Genomic DNA, 17,832 nt, shown 5'->3' with positions numbered 1-17,832 from the left:
CAAAATGTTAATACAGACCCATAAATACTGCAGCGTTTATCAGTTATATAATGACAAAAGTTTGGATACATTTTTCTTATACAGACTACATATAGACATTTTGGCAGAATTATCCCAAGTTTTAGACCAACATTTCCATTACAGCTCCTTACCGCAAGAGCTGTTCCCTTTTTAGCAGGCTGGGCTGACAACTTTTGACTTGGTATGACCAACAAAACAGAGTCCCTATACTCTGGTGAATGGCCAGTGTTATAAACCAATCACAGTGCTGGGAGCCGTTTGTTGGATATGAAGAGATTAGTTCTTTTGAGGAAGGGTTATTTGTAAGTATGAATACAAGGCTGAAATAAGGATAGCTTATTTGTTTTGTAACTATTTAATCAGGATAGTTGTGTGCTGAAAGGATCATAGAATATCTTAGCTATGAATGAATAAGTTAAACTGTTTACATTGTGCTAGAGATAATGATGTAAGTCAGGCAGGCAATCTAGTGTTAAATAAAAATGTGGTAAGACCAGTGAGTAATGAAGACAAACAATATATTTTTTTTACACTTATTCAAGATATGCAGTGTCTATTGGACTTTATGCAAGAAATCCTAGGGGTTAATAAATTAAGATATAGAGAACAGAGATGCTCAGGCTCGGTTCCTCAAGAACCGAACAAACCCGAACTTAGCATATCCGAGTACCGCGCCGAGCCGGCATGGTACTTTCGCGTTTTTTCAGAATCGAAAATGAGACAAAACGTCATCGCTACGTCGTCGGTTCTCGAATCTCGCGAGTTTTGAAATCTATAAATACCGCCCTCCACAGTGATCTAGCGCCATTTGAAAGACGGACACAGAAGGGGTAGCACAGTGTGTAGAGCAGTTGGGAAGCAAGGTAGATAGAATTGAAAGAGGAGTGGGTAGCAGTGTTCAACAAAGTCTACAGTGACATTCAGGAGAGCTCCATTGCTCCATTGCTAATTCTCATTGCTGAAAAATACAAATACTAGTGCTGGCAGGCTTGGTGTAATTCTGCAGTCACATTCTACTGTGTTATATAGGTAACACACAAAGAGGAGAGCTCTATTGCTAATTCTCATTGCAGAAAAATACAAATACTAGTGCTGGCCGGCTTGATGTTATTCTGCAGTCATATTCTACTGTGTTATATAGGTAACACACAAAGAGGAGAGCTACATTGCTCCATTGCTAATTTTCATTGCTGAAATACAAATACTAGGCCTGGCAGGCTTTTCTTCTGTCTTTGCAGTCAAATTGTACGGTGTTATACAGGTTACACACAAAGAGAAGAGCTCCATTGCTAATTGTCATTGCTGAAATACAAATACTAGGCCTGGGAGGCTTTTCTTCTGAGTTTTGTGGGGGCCCAAACAAACCAAGCACTTCAGCCACAAGGAGTGGCACTTTTGTGGCTGTAGTGCTTGGTTTGTTAAAGTGTGCATGTCCTTTTTAAGATCCACTGCTGTGCGCCAATGTGTCCTAGATGTGGAAGGAACTGCTGTGTGTTTGAGTCATTGCTCTGTCGCTTAGCATTAAGCCAGATCGCTGAAGTATTTGTCCGAAAGTGTATGAAAATAATAATGTGACAAGTGAGGTGGCCAAAATTGACTGCAAATGACTTTAAATTAGTGTTATTGATGTTAATAATAATGTAGGATCAAAGAAAGAGCAAAATTATGTGATTTTAGCATATTTTAGCAATTTTTCTAAAAAAACCAGATCCAAAACCAAAACCAAAACACACAAGGGCGGTTCTGCCAAAACCAAAACGCAAAGCTAATCCAGATCCAAAATCAAAACCAAAACCACTTCACGGGGGTCAGTGAGCATCTCTAATATAGAAGCCAACCACATTTTTTTGATGTGTCCATATATTATAAGCATAAAAGGATGAAAATGACATAATTTGTTTAAGATGTGAAGCATAGTAATAGTAAAAAAGCATTATATACCGATAGGCAATTTGGGATCGAACCATCAGCAATAACGAATTCTCTGGAGGTGTATTCTATAAAAGAGGAGGAAACTGAAATATTCTTAAAAAATATCAGCTATACAATATTAGATCATATTCAATGTAAACATTTTAATTAGGATATAATATGCTTTGCCTTGCTTTCTTAAGAAAATAGACTAACAATGTGCCAAGCCTTTAGACAACGCGTTTCGTCACACCTGGACTTCATCAGGAGACTGACTCCATGTGTGACTGAATGTGTTGGTGCGTGGCTTCCCATAAGTTGTGCTCCATGCCGAGGGTCTTGTGAGAGTGAATTATACTTAGGAAAGATATGCATTCAGGTTTTTTATTTATAATGGTTTTTGATCATACTTGCCAACATTTCATTTTTTTTTCCCGGGAGCTGCTAGTAGGAGGCAGGCGTGTAGGGGGCGGGGCCCCGAAAATCGCGTTGTTTTAGCCCTGCCCCTGTTACGTAATGACGCAAATCGCGTCATTTTATAGTGGGGGCGGGGCCAAACGCCACGATTCCCGGTGAATCGCGGCGTTTGAACCGTATTCTGCCCACTTCTGGGCAGATCAGGGAGATTGCCACACTCTCTCGGGAGTCCGGGAGACTCGCGCAAAATTCGGGAGTCTCCCGGACGTACCGGGAGAATTGGCAAGTATGGTTTTGATTGTCTTTTTAAAGAAGCAAATTGTGGACTAAAATACTTTTATGCACTATTAGGTGCTCGAGTGGACCCCCTATTTTGTACCCTCTTTAATCTTACTATCCAAGATATAAATTACAGTCACACTGTGATATATCCTAGTGACTTTGGTTCAAATCTCAATGTCAGCTCCTTGTGACTATAAATAATTTCCTGTTCCACACTTGAAAAGTAGATTGCAAGATAGCTGAACATTTCTGGGTACAGCACTGTGTAAATCCCATTTATGTGATCAGTTAAATGATGGACATAGATGATGGGTCACCAAATTACTTTTTCAGAACACGGACATCTTTTGGCATCTTCTCCGATATGCTAATTGCTGACATGTGACTTAACGATCCACATTTACACTGGCCTAAAACCTCTTCTTAGCAGAGACCTAGGCTGAAATCATGTTATCTTTGCTTTCAAAGATAATTGCAACAGTTGACCCTAAGACCCCAGTTGCTGGGAACTGACCTTCTTCAAAAAACCAATAAAGAAGTCATTACCATCAGGGTGAAGTCTGGTGGCTGTTAATGAAGGTCAGAGATTGCTGTACAACAGGGGATACCGATGAGATGTTTTCTCTGAACTGCTTAGAGGTAGAGAAACACCAACAGACACGTATGGGAAACATTGCTATTCACAACAAAAACGTTACAGGTGACCAGTTAATGAAAATTACTTGGACAACCAAGTCATGGGTAGCACAGAGGCACGGTAGTTAGCATTGCTGTCTCACACCACTTGGGTCATGGGTTTGATTCTGACCAAGGCTCTATCTGTGTAGTTTGTTCTTACTGTGTTTCCTGAGTTTCCTTCTACCCTACAAAGACCTACTAATTGTCTCCTGTTGAAATTAACCCTAGTGTGTGTCCATGTGGTAGGGAATATAAATTATAATCTCCACTGGGGGTACAGACTGATGTTAACGACTAAATATTCATTGTAAAGTGCTGCATAATATGTAGTTGCTATATAAAAACTGTAAATAAATCATAGTTATGTGTCTTGTTTTATCAAATTCTGTTGCTTTCCACTGTGATGTAAGACATTCCGTGGGTGTCAATTGCAGACTGACGGACAAACCAGGGGGGAAACTAAAATTTGAAAAGTGGAGGTGTTGCCCAGAGCAACCAATCAGATTGTAGCTATCATTTTATAGAATGTACTAGATAACTAGGATCTGATTGGAAGTTTTAGTAAATGTGATTGGGAGTCTTAGTTAATCTACTCCCAGGTATTAAAACAGAAGGCAATATCCCAAATAATCAGATAGCTAAACATATTACAGTCTGCCCACTATGTTTTGCACCCACTTACAACAGACAAATGTTATCCCTGCGTACCGCAAGTACTTCTGGCTGTTACAGAAATGAGTGCCTTGTGTGGGCAGCGCCATAAAAGACTGGCTCTTCCATTTCATCCTGTTCGCAGAACCTGTTGTACTTGTGTTCACAAGCCATTGTGGATTTGTGCAGCTTATTTTACCAGTTCTATTGTAAATTGAGTCGCAAAAAAAAAAAATACATGAAACAAAACTTGAAGTGCAAGTTGTAAAACATGCTTAGCGGCTCTTTTGACCTCCCTCTTCTCTCCTGGAACTCTGGGGAGGACTATCTGAAATTTGTGAGTCTTCAAATGTTCCGGCAGAGTAGATAATGATGCTGCGGCTAAGGTTTCATGGAGAAAAAATGGTAAAAAGGCAGAATAAATAAATAAATCCTTAATAACATCACACTACTTATATTGTTTAAAAACTAGTAACTAGGAACTTACCATATTTAATGGTTAAAGGAGAACGTAACTTCGCAAAACAGAGCGCCAGTAGCAAAATATGCTGCAAACTCCGCTGTCGATGTAAATATCCCCCCACATAGAGCAAATGGGGTTTCTCCAACTAAGGAAACCCTCCTTTACCTACGAGCTTCCCAGAGCCGTGACTTAGAATTCTAGCGTCTGGGGTGAGAAAGACAAATGCCGCCCCCCCCTAGCACTCAATTTTAACCAAATGAACCAAAAATATTCCTAAATCGCACCCCCCTTCAGCGTTGTGCCCTGGGCGGTCGCCCCTGTCACACAGCCCATTTACAACCCCGGCGCTTCCCCCACTGTGACGATACAGGCAAAACCGGTCACATTACAAATCCATCCGTAGGCTTCACTAGATCTCTGTTGTAGAGCTATGGACAGCTCTGTGAGTAATGGCTTATTTTCTGTACATAGAAAACATTTTTAATTAGAACACCACAAAGAAACAAAAATAATATATAAAGGAAGGTTCTTAATACACTTGCTTATAGTGATTATGTATTTTACGTAGTATTATTTTATAGTTACACTCCAGAATTCCATAGACAATGTGTACAACAAATTAGTGTTATACTGATAGCCCCCGACATGTATTATCTCACACGTGCATGAAACATTTCATTTACAGACTGATTTATCTAAGTCCCAATTTCCATCATTGTAGCAGAGATTGTGATTATTTCACTTTACCAGATGCATCTCATAAATATATATTACCAAATTATTCCCAGCCAATTACATTCATCTGCAAATAATATGGATTTAGAAAGCCATGCATGCCCCAACCTGTCTTTTATACTGCCAATATTACACTTGGATTTTGCCAATCCAATATATACTATACATAAGGGGTTACTTCGGCCGCAGCAAAATGTAATCTCCAATTTATGGGGTTAAACTACTGAAATAAACAAAGCACATAATACTTAATTGCTAGTGTGGGCTTAATTAATTTATTTCCCTGAGTCAGCTCCTTTACTTATTTCTTCCAGCATGTCCCATGTAGCATTTCTCAATCCATTGTGATGATCTCATCAATGTGAACCAGTTTATGGAGTATGAGATATGCAGGTCTTACACTGTGTACCAAATCGATGACTAGATCTAATGAATACAATATAGGAGGGAGGACAGAGGTTGCTGTTAAAAATTCAATGATCACTGATGGAAAAATATGTCAGTACGGGCAAATCAATACATGTTTCATGCTATCATGAACACACAGGGTTTTTTTTTTTTTCTTTCCATCTCTTATTTATTTATTTAATATAATTTGTTTTTCTGTCATTAGCTCACGTGTTTTTTACTTTCTCTGCTGGTGTGCTTTATTTTTCATTTAGTTCAGTTTATGTTTTTATTTCCACGTTTCATTTTTATTGTTATCTGGTGGTTTGCAGTTGTAACACTTTTTTTTCACCTCTGTTGTCTTTTTATGATGTTCAGTCTATAATGTTATGTTTTTCATGAACTGTAAAGGGCATACACACAAATGTATTCGGGAGATACAGTTTGTATGGTACCCATCTTGCCACTGTATCTTTGATCGTGTAATCAGCTTAAAAGGCAGGCACTAATGGCAATTACCGCTGTATGGCACTTTGACCACCGTGTCCGTTCCATTTGTTGGCAGTGTGATTTCATTGAACAATGAGATCCAAAGCAAAAGCCTGCAGGTCAGAGGTAGCTTTAAAGGGCAAAAGTTACGTAGTCTGAAACTTTAGATCTCTTTCCTGATATTAAAAGTGTGGATCTACAGTTGAAAGAGATCAATAATTCATGTAGCTTTTCTTCAATACCTGGAATTGAACTCTAACCTACGCAATGAACAACTCAATTCAGGGCAGTGTTAGGAAGCTTGATGGTGTGTCTGCCGTCTGGTGCTCTAGATTATTTGAAGTGTATAGCAACAGAGCTTTTAACTTGTGGCTAGACTACCTACCACCTGACACCAGTGCAATGAAGCATGGAAAGATGGAAGCTATGTCTGTGTATTTATTTTTTTAACTCTGAGGGCAGTATGGTGGCTCAGTGGTTAGCACCTTTGCCCCACAGCACTGGTATCTTAAATTTCAATTCCTGACCAGGCTTTATCTGTGGGGAGTTTGAATGTGTGTTTGCCTGGGTTTCCTCCCACACTCAGAAAACATGGTTAATTGGCTGCTGACACAATTAACCTAACCCTCCTCTGTGGGTGCTAGGGATTTTAGACTGTAAGCTCCATTGGGGCAGGGACTGATGTGAACGACAAATATTCTACATACCGTGCTGTGGAATTGGTGGCGCTATATAAATAAATTATCATGAGGATTTACGTGTCTCCCTCTTTCTGAGCTGGACACTGGGAGAGGCTATGGTTTCATATGGAAGTATTAGCAAACAAGGACCTTATACCCATAAGTAAAAGGCAATCTGAGAGTTCTATCACTAATAATTGTAGCACTATAATGGATAGCTGCAAATATTTTGTGCAAAATACTTTCTATTGGTTCTAGCAATACATTTAAAGGCTTCTAAATACATTTGTCCTTATTATTTACTTACCAGAAATGTTGTTTTTTTCTTTATCAAATTTTACCTTTAAGTGTTTAAATAGAAATGTATTTGCCATATTTGTTTGTATACTGTTAGAATTCCTGCTGAACCTGTCTCCTCCCTACCATTTGCAGAGAATGTCAAGTGATTTGGAGAGTCTACTAGCAAAGGAGAAGAAGGGGACAGCTAACAAAGGTAACAAAACAAATAACTCCCTGTCATTTGGATGCTGAAGATCATAGGTGCATGGGATGTAGGTAGATTTTTGAGGCTTATTTTGTAACGTGGTGCAAATAGCAGCAATGCGCTCAGCCCAGTAGCAACAAATTACATTTTGATTAGTCGGACTGCAATAAGCTGGTAAATGCTGACATCTGATTGGATGGATTACAGCACAACATTGCTCATTGATCCATGTTATTAAATAAGCCCTATATGTTCTTTTGAATAAAAACATGCTAATATATTGAGACCGGCATTTATTGTTGCAGATTTTATATGAAAAAATAGATATACTGTATTTTATCATATACTGTATTATATCATATACTGTATTTTTGTCTCGTATTTTTGATTAAAAAAAAACTGGTTTGGTTTGTTGGTTTTGCTGCACCTCTCCTAAAGTATGCTACTATCGGACTAGTCTTAGGCTAAACTTCTTCTCTGACAACAGTACAACTTCTTAGAACTTCTACACATTCCATGAAAACAGAGTAATCACTGATATGAGGCAGTGCATTATTACAAAGCAATCAAGAAGACAAACACTGTGCTCGTTACCTAAATAAATCAAATTTATAGTTCGTTTAGAATGATTGAGTTTCACAAAACTTATTGCAAAATCAGATTTTAATGGTAGTTTTCCTCTAAATGAGTAAAAGGGGAAAACTTTCATCCTCACTTGAGTCCTTCGTACTTTAAGTATAAATGTCACCTAAACACAATGAAGGGCTTAATCAAAATTCATAACAATGCGGCCTATCTAGTCAATAGGGACCAGCAACATTATAGAGACATGAAGCACTTCTGTCTATGCCACTTGGAGTAAGTGAAGGGTCTACTTTAAAAACATACAGTATACTCCCATCCTAGTTTCTGAATGCTAATGACAGTCTATAAAACTTTGATAGATTGCCAATGTGATATAGAAATTATGTCCTGTGAAATATCCTCTCTATTTCCCTGTCACACTCTGTATGCTATCGCATACAGGTAAATGATGTCTCACAGTTTATAATATATGATCATTTGTAGCTAGATTCTTAAAAGCAAATATGTTGTGAATGATTCTGTGTTCTATCTTCCCCCGTCCCCCACACTTTCTACCTGTTGTAGTCTCTTAACAAAAGTACTTAAAAATGTATGAATCCATTATATGTCATCATCTGTATAATACCACACTCGTTTTCATCTGTGTACAAAGCGGAAACATTGTGTATGATTTGTGATCACTTTTACCATTTAGACCAGTAATGCTAGAGTATAACGCAAATATGTGTTATTTTATTCAAATGTATCAATATATGTATTTTTCAGGGGACTATAGGGGTACAAGACAAAAACGTGAGAGCGGGATATAGTGTTATATAATCGTACAGCTTAGATTAATTCAATAGAAAACATCTTATTTGAAAAGATAATGCCTTATATGTAACCCTGATTAAAATATCAGTCACTTTATGGATCGAGCAATAACATCTATCAGGGTTGTTTATTGGGAACCTTTAGGCAGCCCACCAAAGGACCCTTTATGGGTAGTAATGCCTTAATTTGTTTTATACTATTAAAAAGAGTAAATACCCTCATGGGTGTGTTCCAATGTACGCGGGAAGTAGGCACATTTGCGCAAACAGAAATGTTTTGCGACCGGCTTTATTTGCACTTTTGTAATTAACCCATAGTTGCCTACTCTCCCGGAATGTCCGGGAGACTCCCGAATTTCTGGGAATCTTCCCGGACTCCATGGTGGGCAGGCAATTCTCCCTGATACTGGCCGGCTGTGTAAACGAAACGGAGGGGATGGGGCCTAGTGAAGTCATGGATGCGCCATTGTGGCCCTGCCCCCTGTTTTTATTGGTCCAGAGCAGTGATGTCTGTTTTGGGGGCGGGGCTAATGACGCAAGTCTTCGAGCCCCGCCCCCACTCACCCGCCTGCACCTTGGACCTTCCGGGAATCATCTTGCCCATATTGGCAAATATGAATTAACCTTTCACAGCTTGTGGTGGAAGTTCTTTATCCATGCACACCAGACTTTCAGCTCTTCAAAAAATACTGTTGAATGCCGTGGGAATCCACCCAGCGGACCTTAGAAAAAGAAACTGCATGCAATCCTGGCTAATCTGTGTACACACAATTACTTAGTGGTCATAAAAAGGGAACATATACTGCAGGTTGCATTTTTAATAACAGATAACAGTATGTTTTATTTTTGGTAACATAGAAAAGCTCTATAATATATTACAACAAACTTTGCTATCCCCCCCGTATGTTTGTTGTTATTTTTGTTTTAATTGAACAGGTAAGAAGTATCTTTCTCGTAATTCTGCACACAAAATTTGACCTTGTGCCTGTCCTCACAATCATCACCAAGTTCACAGCTTGGAGTCACAGATAAAAATCTTTAAATGTTTTATGATCTCCAATGTAATTATAGCGAATCAAAAGCAGAACTAGAAGATTGTATCACAGAACCTTCGCACCTTGGTGAAAGGGCCTATGTATGCCACTGTGAAATGGGATTTGTAAGAGATTCAGCTCCCAACTTTGCTAAATTCTACCTATAATTAAAATTCTTATTCCAACGGTCCTAAATCCTGTATTTAGCCTTAACAGAGTCATAAAGACAAGACAACCGAGAGCAATATCTCTATGATGTCGCTGCGTATAATAATAACTCTACGAAGTCATTGTATAGCTATGATTTTGTGGTATGAAATATATGCTGTGTATACTTTTGTTTGTAACTTGTTCTCCAACAAGTCAGTGTATTTAGTAATGTTTGATAGCTCCTAATTTCCCTATGTCTAAATGTACACTGTTATGGAAAAGTACAATATAACCAATTTACAATAGATGGTGGTAAGAATGAACAATTCCGGCTCATCACATACACCATACCTCCCAACATTTTAGTACCCAGGACAGAGGGCGTGACCACGTCACAATGGGGGCGTGGTCACCCCCCAGAGGGGGTGCAGCTGTGAATGGAAGATACCTCCCAACATTCCCACCCGAGTGATAAAGATGGGTGGGATAGAGCCCAAATAAACGGTACTGTCTTGACGAAATTGGGACAGTTGGAAGTATGTATATGCACACTGCCATAATGGGAAAAAATGTACGAAAAATAATGCATTCTTTATTTGCATGTCGGGCATTCGTTTTTAGCATATTCCCTATATGCTTTTCGTATGTTTTGCTATAACCACTGCAATCTATTTAACCAATACCACACGTTCAACCACGAGAAATATTTTACATTGTAAATATAGTGTTGACATTTTAGAATGCAATGATGTAAACGGCACCGTTGGCTCTTGTTTGTTCCTATATTTTATGCTCTACATGTGTTTATTGATGCATTAAAAGAGCATTAAAAGTTGATAAGCATGAATGAGACCTCAGTGTTAATTCATCTGGCATCCAGCCTGTCTGGGTATCGAAACACAAGCTTGTGTGCTTAGGTTTGAGCAATGTGCATGCTTTATCTTACATTGGGGAAATAACTTTATCCAGAGCTGACCTTGGTTCTTCAACTTTCCATGGCCTGTGTGTAATCACAGAACTGACAGGTGGCTTCTATTATCCACATTTTACAGTAGGTGTACATCATGGGCAGCACAGTGGCTCAGTGGTTAGCACTTGTGCCTCACAGCACTGGGGTCATAAGTTTGATTCCCGACCATGGTCTTATCTGTGTGGAGTTTGTACGTTCTCCCCGTGTTTGTGTGGGTTTCCTCCAGGTGCCCCGATTTCCTCCCACAATCCAAAAATATACTGGTAGGTTAATTGGCTGTTATCAAAATTGACCCTAGTCTCTGTGTGTGTGCATGTTCGGGAATTTAGACTGTAAGCTCCAATGGGGCAGGGACTGATGTGAGTGAGTTCTCTGTACAGCACTACGGAATTAGTGGCGCTATATAAATAGCTGATAATGATGATGATTTTTTTCATCATAAAAACATACTTGAATAAGTTTTGGACTTCCCCTCCAGGAGATCCCAGAGGGGAGGTCCAAGGGGCAAGTGCAGAAGGAGCGATGACGCGCTTCATGCCCTCAACAGCAGAGACAGGGCCTGATGATCCAAATTGTCTCATCACAAACAGGGGAGGGCTGTCAAATTTTAGCCCAGGGGGCAAGACTCGACTCAGCAGCCTATAAGGAACAATTTAAAGGGAAAAAAAATGCAGGAGGCCCAGTGACCAAGCCAAAGGTAGCCCAATATGTTACTGGCCCTCAGCCCAGTCTGCCCCTGTTCACAGCCCATTCCCACCAAGTATGCAAAAACAACAGGCGGTACCCATAGACACTATGATGTCTATGGGTACCGGGTATCTGGGAGGATGTACCCATAGACACTATGATACCTATGGGCACCGGGGATCGGGGAGGCAGTACCCATAGACACTATGATGTCCATGGGTACCCGGGATTGGGGAGGCGGTACCCATAGACACTATGATGTCTATGGGTACCGGGGATCGGGGAGGATGTACCCATAGACACTATGATGTCTATAGGTACCGGGGATCGGGAGGCGGTACCCATAGACACTATGATGTCTATGGGTACCGGGGATCGGGGAGGATGTACCCATAGACACTATGATGTCTATGGGTACCGGGGATCGGGAGGCGGTACCCATAGACACTATAATGTCTATGGGTACCGGGGATCGGGGAGGATGTACCCATAGACACTATGATGTCTATGGGTACCGGGGATCGGGAGGCGGTACCCATAGACACTATGATGTCTATGGGTACCGGGGATCAGGGAGGCGGTACCCATAGACACTATGATGTCTATGGGTACCGGGGATCGGGGAGGATGTACCCGTAGACACTATGAGGTCTATGGGTACCGGGGATCGGGAGGCGGTACCCATAGACACTATGATGTCTATGGGTACCCGGTATCGGTTAGGTGGTACCCATAGATACTGTGATGTCTATGGGTACTGGGGATTGGGAAGGCGGTACCCATAGACACTGTGGGCCTGATTCGTCTTCTTTATCAGTCAGTGCTTACACCTGCCCTGTAGCTGGTGCAAACCATACAGCTAAAAACATGTATGTACAAGAGACCCAGATCATGAATCAGCCGCATCCGTGATGGCACGTCCTCGGCACGCCCCCTTTCTGTACTTAGCCTATGGTCATCCACCTCTTCCCTCCCCGGTTCTGCCACTCATTGGCATAAAGTCTGTTCTGGAACATGCGCACAGCTATGTTATGCAAGATCCAGCGCGCAAAGGGACTTGTCTCCGAAGATGTATCAGGCCCTGTGTGTATCTATATTGTCTCAGGCACTATGTTTGTAGAAGTTCCCTGACTACTGTCTTAGATGTGAGAAGTAAGGCTTGAACGTAGCTTATGAAGTCCAAGTATTGCATAATAACTGATAGCCTTTCTCTTCCCTACTTCTGACCATCATCAATGATAATATGCCTTTGAAGTTCTGTCAGTGTTCCGATTGACATTTTCCTTTCTGCCTACCTGTGACTCTTGTTGCCGCATATTATTCCCATTTATGAGGAGACTGGATTAAATGGGGAGAGTGGGATAGCTTCACCTTTCAAGTAAGCCCGGAGCTGCACAGGAGTTCATGTCAGCCGGCTTTTCTTTGTGTGTGTGTATATTTTTCACTGAGAAATGAGACCTGTGATATAATGAAAAGCTTGTGTTTAATATTTCATACATCTCCCCACGCAGAAGTGTCCCGTGAGACCGACTGTGGCTCTCCAGTCTGTATCTATCATTTCTTCCAATGCTTCATCAGTCGTCAAATAGAATACTCTTGGTAAGCGTTTTGCAGTGTGACACCCTCAGTTTTTATTATCATCCTCCTCGCCATTATTTAAAAAGCAGGCAGCTTAAGGGCATTGTAAATGCATAGGAATATTGCTAAAATATACACTGTGTAAAATGTTATTTAAAATCCCCATGGTATCTTCATTCAGCTTTAAAGAGGACCAAACACTAGCATTTACTAATACAGAGTACAGAAACCTATAGATACATTATGCCAGCTATTGGTCTAAAAATGTATTATTTCCTTTTACAGTTTATATCTGTTGTGTTTGCAAACTAGACTGCATGTACTCATAAGACAGGCCACACCCACTTTTATTCTGCTACGTATTTTCAAGGTGTATCGACAGTGGAATGAATGACAATCAGACAGAAGGGACATGTTCCGAGATGAGGTTCACCTAAGACAATTAAATGTTTTTGTTCCTTCCAGTACCCAACTGACACCAACATATTATATAGAGAGAAATTCAGCAGACATTATAGTTGTTTAAAGATAAGGGTAGTGGGGTTACTGCACAGTAGGTAGATTAAAAAAAGATATGAAAGAAAAAATGTAAATAGCACTATAAGAGAGATTTCTGGAGGTAGGGGTCAAGAGAGGTATGAAATTTTTATTCACACATAGGTTAGTAAGAGTTCTTGAAGCAAAATAGCTAAAATACTATTTTCAAAGGTTTTCCTACACAATAATATAATCACAAGAAAAACACACACAGACTAATACATTGTATGTTGTGTCCAGTCCTAAACATAGTTTGTGTTGTTGGAGGTCCGGTGTCCATCCAAGCCTAAAAGAATGGTTTTGACGAACAGACCTCTAGATGCGGCAACTCGCTGAATTCACAGCTATGTAGCTCCATTGGCTTGAATTTAAGGGGTCCTCTTCTTATCATTCCATTATGGCATGGAATTGACCCCAGCCCTCATCCTTCACACATCCTGGGCAGGCCCATCCGGAAGGCGGGTGAATCTGTTTTAGCTACCCTATCTCTCATAACTATTAGGCAACTTCAGGGAGGCCTTAAGGATCTCCCCTTCCCCCTCTTTCTTTTTCCCTTTTTCCATCTCTTCTCCCCACTCCTCCCCTCCTATCTGTCTCTACTTTTTGTTTTATAATCTTCTATAATGTAAAATCGTGAGGTCACTCAATTTGTCACATTTTCATATGTTTTGATATACTGGTTACATGTGAATGTTATCACCGCAATAAAGAAAGATTACAACCCCCCCCCCCCCTCCCTCCAAACAACAAAAACATAGTTTGTGTTAGTTTGTGTGGGATATTCTTGGAAATATATCTTTGTGTTGGACAACTTTAGAAATAGCATTCAAGTATATTTTGATGCAATAAAACGTAACAGCCTATATCTTAATAAAGAACCCATTCATGTATGGTGGCAGCGGTGGGATTAATGGTGGAACCTGCTGATCTAATTTAACAAAAATTATTGTTTCTATGGCCTTCTCCTATAAAACATAAAACAACCAACAATATAAGCAGCAGAGTATTAACTATGTCCATCTAAGAGAAGTTCACAAGGTGTTTAAAAGTTTCTTGCACCCCATGAAGATCAAAGGGCATAGTTATAATTTAATTTGTATGGACATTCATTAAACTGTAAGTCATTCATATAAATCATCTCTCCTCTATGGTAGTTCAGACTTGTTGATAAGTTCATCTGAGGTTGTGATATATAAAGATGAATGACACAGACATTTGATTGTCTCTCAGTATTTTTTCTTTTTTTTTTAAATTCTGGCACTTTGCACCCGGCTCTTTATATCTGGAGGTTGCAAATGGTTTCCCAGACAATTGCACATCATTATTGCTAACGAAATAGAATCCATACTCATTTTGTCTGCTTTGAAAATGAGAGCCTTGGAAGGGTGTGCATTAAATAAGGACTTCATTCGTTCAGAAAGTTCAGATGTCTCCTTTTGTTTTTGAGTTCGTGTTACAGTTTCAAAATGAATGAATAAGACAAATGGCTCAAGTTTGAAATACATGGAACAATATATTGTAGAGATGTGCTCATGGTTATCTAACGCTCTGAGTTCATATATATAAAACATGAAGAGAGAAATTATATGATATGAGTCACATGTATAAGTGTCTGTGATGGGATGAATAAGTATCCTAGATATGAGGATCATCTCATACCCTATATAGATATGGGGGGTACCATGTCTTCTATGACACCTACCTGGTGATGCCCAGCCGTAGTGCAGTCTCTCTCATTGAAGGGTATATGGGCCAGTATGGGCAAACAAAAGTCCCCGCACATGCCAGTGTGATAAAGATGAAGCCAGCGTAGCACTGATGAAGTATATGAAGTGGTGTATAGCACAGCTGACGGAAATAATGGCCGTTAGGTCATCTTCTGATTGTGAATACATTTTCATGCATTTATCTAACAAACCACTTTACACAGTGTCTAGATCAGGCCTGTCTAACCTGTGGCCCTACAGGTGTTGTGAAACTACAAGTCCCAGCATGCCCTTCCAGCTATCAGCTGGTTGTCTACCGGCAAAGCATGCTGGGGCTTGTAGTTTCACAACACCTGGAGGGCCACAGGTTGGACAGGCCTGGTCTAGATGAACACGTCAGGCCTGATTCATCAAGGCATGTAGCTGCCGAGTTTGCACGTATCATACGCAAAACCGCATCAATCAATGAATCACATTCAGTACAATGAACTTGACACAAGAACTGACACTCAACTGCTGTTTAATAAGCTCACTCTTTCACTTCTCTCTTAATGGTCTGTGACTTTTGGGCAACTGATTTAGGTTTCCCTTGAGCCCTTGCCAGGGCCATCACCGTGATAGCCTTTAGCTGGACCGGGTAACTTGTGGGTAATGGTACTAAGGGTCACTCTTCTAATACTCACATGTATTTTTACATTGTGCATCCATGCTCTCAATAGCCTCTAGATCTAAAGTGAATTTCTCCATGTACTTCCATTTCCCTCTTGTGCTCTCACTCTCCGCAAGCAAAGCTGAATTAGATTAGTTCAGCTGCTCTTATCTTGCAGGTGACACATGCTCTGTCATAACCCCTAACGTCTTCCTTGGAATTACTACTTCAGACTATGAGATCTCACATTTCCTGTCTCTTCTTCAAATAACATCATATCATCACATGCCTCCACATAGTTATTCTACCTCCATAAATCCCCACATGCCACCACACAGCCAAACTGGCACCAAAATACACTCACATGCCACCGCATGACCAGTATACCTCCATGTAGCCTCATATACTACCACATAGCCAATGTTTCTCCATATATCATCACATGCACCAACATGGACAATATACTTCCATGTATCCTCATATGCCACCACATGGACAATATACTTCCATATATCCTCACATGCCACCACATAGCTAATGTACCCCCATATAGCCTCATATGCCACCACATAGCTAATATACCTCCATATATCATCACATGCCATCACATAGCTAATGTACCCCCATATAGTCTCACATGACATTGTAACCCCAAAAATATTCTAATGTGCCATCACGTAGCTAATGTACCTCCATATTACATCACATGTCCCCACATAGCAAATGTACCTCCATATAGCAGCACAAGTCACCACATAGCTAATGTACCTCCATATGGCATCACATGCCCCCGCATAGCTAATGTACCTCCATATAGCATCACATGCCCCTGCATAGCTAATGTACCTTCATATAACATCACATGTCACCACATATTCAGTGTACCTCCATATATACTCACATGCCATCTTATGGCCAATATAGTTCATGTAGCCTCATATGCTACTAAATAGCCATTATACCTTGATATATCCTCTCATGCTACAAGAATGCCAGTATTCCTCTATATAGTATAACATGTCACCACATGGTCATTATATGACCATTTAGCTCCATATGCTACCACCTATCCAGTATACGTCCATATAGCCTTGTGTGCCACCAATAGCTTATATACTGCCTCCACATAGCCAACATACCTTAATATATCATCACATACCTCCACATAGACAATATACTGCCTCCACATAGCCTATATACTGCTCCACATAGCCAATATACCATCACATACCTCCACATAGACAATATACTGCCTCCACATAGCCTATATACTGCTCCACATAGCCAATATACCTTAACATATCATCACATACCTCCACATAGACAATATACTGCCTCCACATAGCCTATATACTGCTCCACATAGCCAATATACCTTAACATATCATCACATACCTCCACATAGACAATATACTGCCTCCACATAGTCAATATATCTTAATATATCATCACATGCCTCCACATATACAATATACTGCTCCACATAGCCAATATACCTTAATATATCATCACATACCTCCACATAGACAATATACTGCTCCACATAGACAACATACCTTAATATATCATCACATACCTCCACATAGACAATATACTGCTCCACATAGCCAACATACCTTAATATATCATCACATACCTCCACATAGACAATATACTGCTCCACATAGCCAACATACCTTAATATATCATCACATACCTCCACATAGACAATATACTGCTCCACATAGCCAATATACCTTAATATATCATCACATGCCTCCACATAGACAATATACTGCTCCACATAGCCAATATACCTTAATATATCATCACATACCTCCACATAGACAATATACTGCTCCACATAGCCAACATACCTTAATATATCATCACATACCTCCACATAGACAATGTACCTTAATACATGCGCCATGGCCAGTTTACTTT

The 17,832-nt window shown here is 40.1% G+C and overlaps 1 protein-coding gene and 1 long non-coding RNA gene across 12 annotated transcripts in view; one reads left to right on the top strand and one right to left on the bottom strand.

Moving 5' to 3' along the window:
* ELFN1 (extracellular leucine rich repeat and fibronectin type III domain containing 1) overlaps positions 1 to 17,832 on the top strand; it is a 434,833-nt gene that overhangs the window by 123,765 nt on the left and 293,236 nt on the right. For all 5 annotated transcript variants that reach the window (XM_075179566.1, XM_075179565.1, XM_075179564.1 and 2 more), the window contains exon 3: positions 7,147 to 7,207. The gene's annotated coding sequence lies outside the window, so the exon portion shown is untranslated. The remainder of the gene's footprint in view (positions 1 to 7,146; positions 7,208 to 17,832) is intronic.
* LOC142097591 (uncharacterized) lies at positions 16,716 to 17,829 on the bottom strand. 7 transcript variants are annotated; one of them, XR_012678220.1, is made up of 4 exons: positions 17,659 to 17,829; positions 17,479 to 17,620; positions 17,382 to 17,440; positions 16,716 to 17,342 (listed from the first exon to the last, which is right to left on the bottom strand). It is a non-coding gene; the product is annotated as an uncharacterized LOC142097591 (long non-coding RNA). The 7 variants fall into 7 exon arrangements; XR_012678216.1 differs by having other exon boundaries at positions 16,716 to 17,065; positions 17,138 to 17,443; positions 17,483 to 17,620; XR_012678219.1 differs by having other exon boundaries at positions 16,716 to 17,083; positions 17,157 to 17,443; positions 17,483 to 17,620.

The sequence above is a fragment of the Mixophyes fleayi genome, chromosome 7 (assembly GCF_038048845.1).
Source record: "Mixophyes fleayi isolate aMixFle1 chromosome 7, aMixFle1.hap1, whole genome shotgun sequence".
Classification (NCBI taxonomy): domain Eukaryota; kingdom Metazoa; phylum Chordata; class Amphibia; order Anura; family Limnodynastidae; genus Mixophyes; species Mixophyes fleayi.
This window is presented reverse-complemented; position numbering and strand designations above follow the sequence as displayed.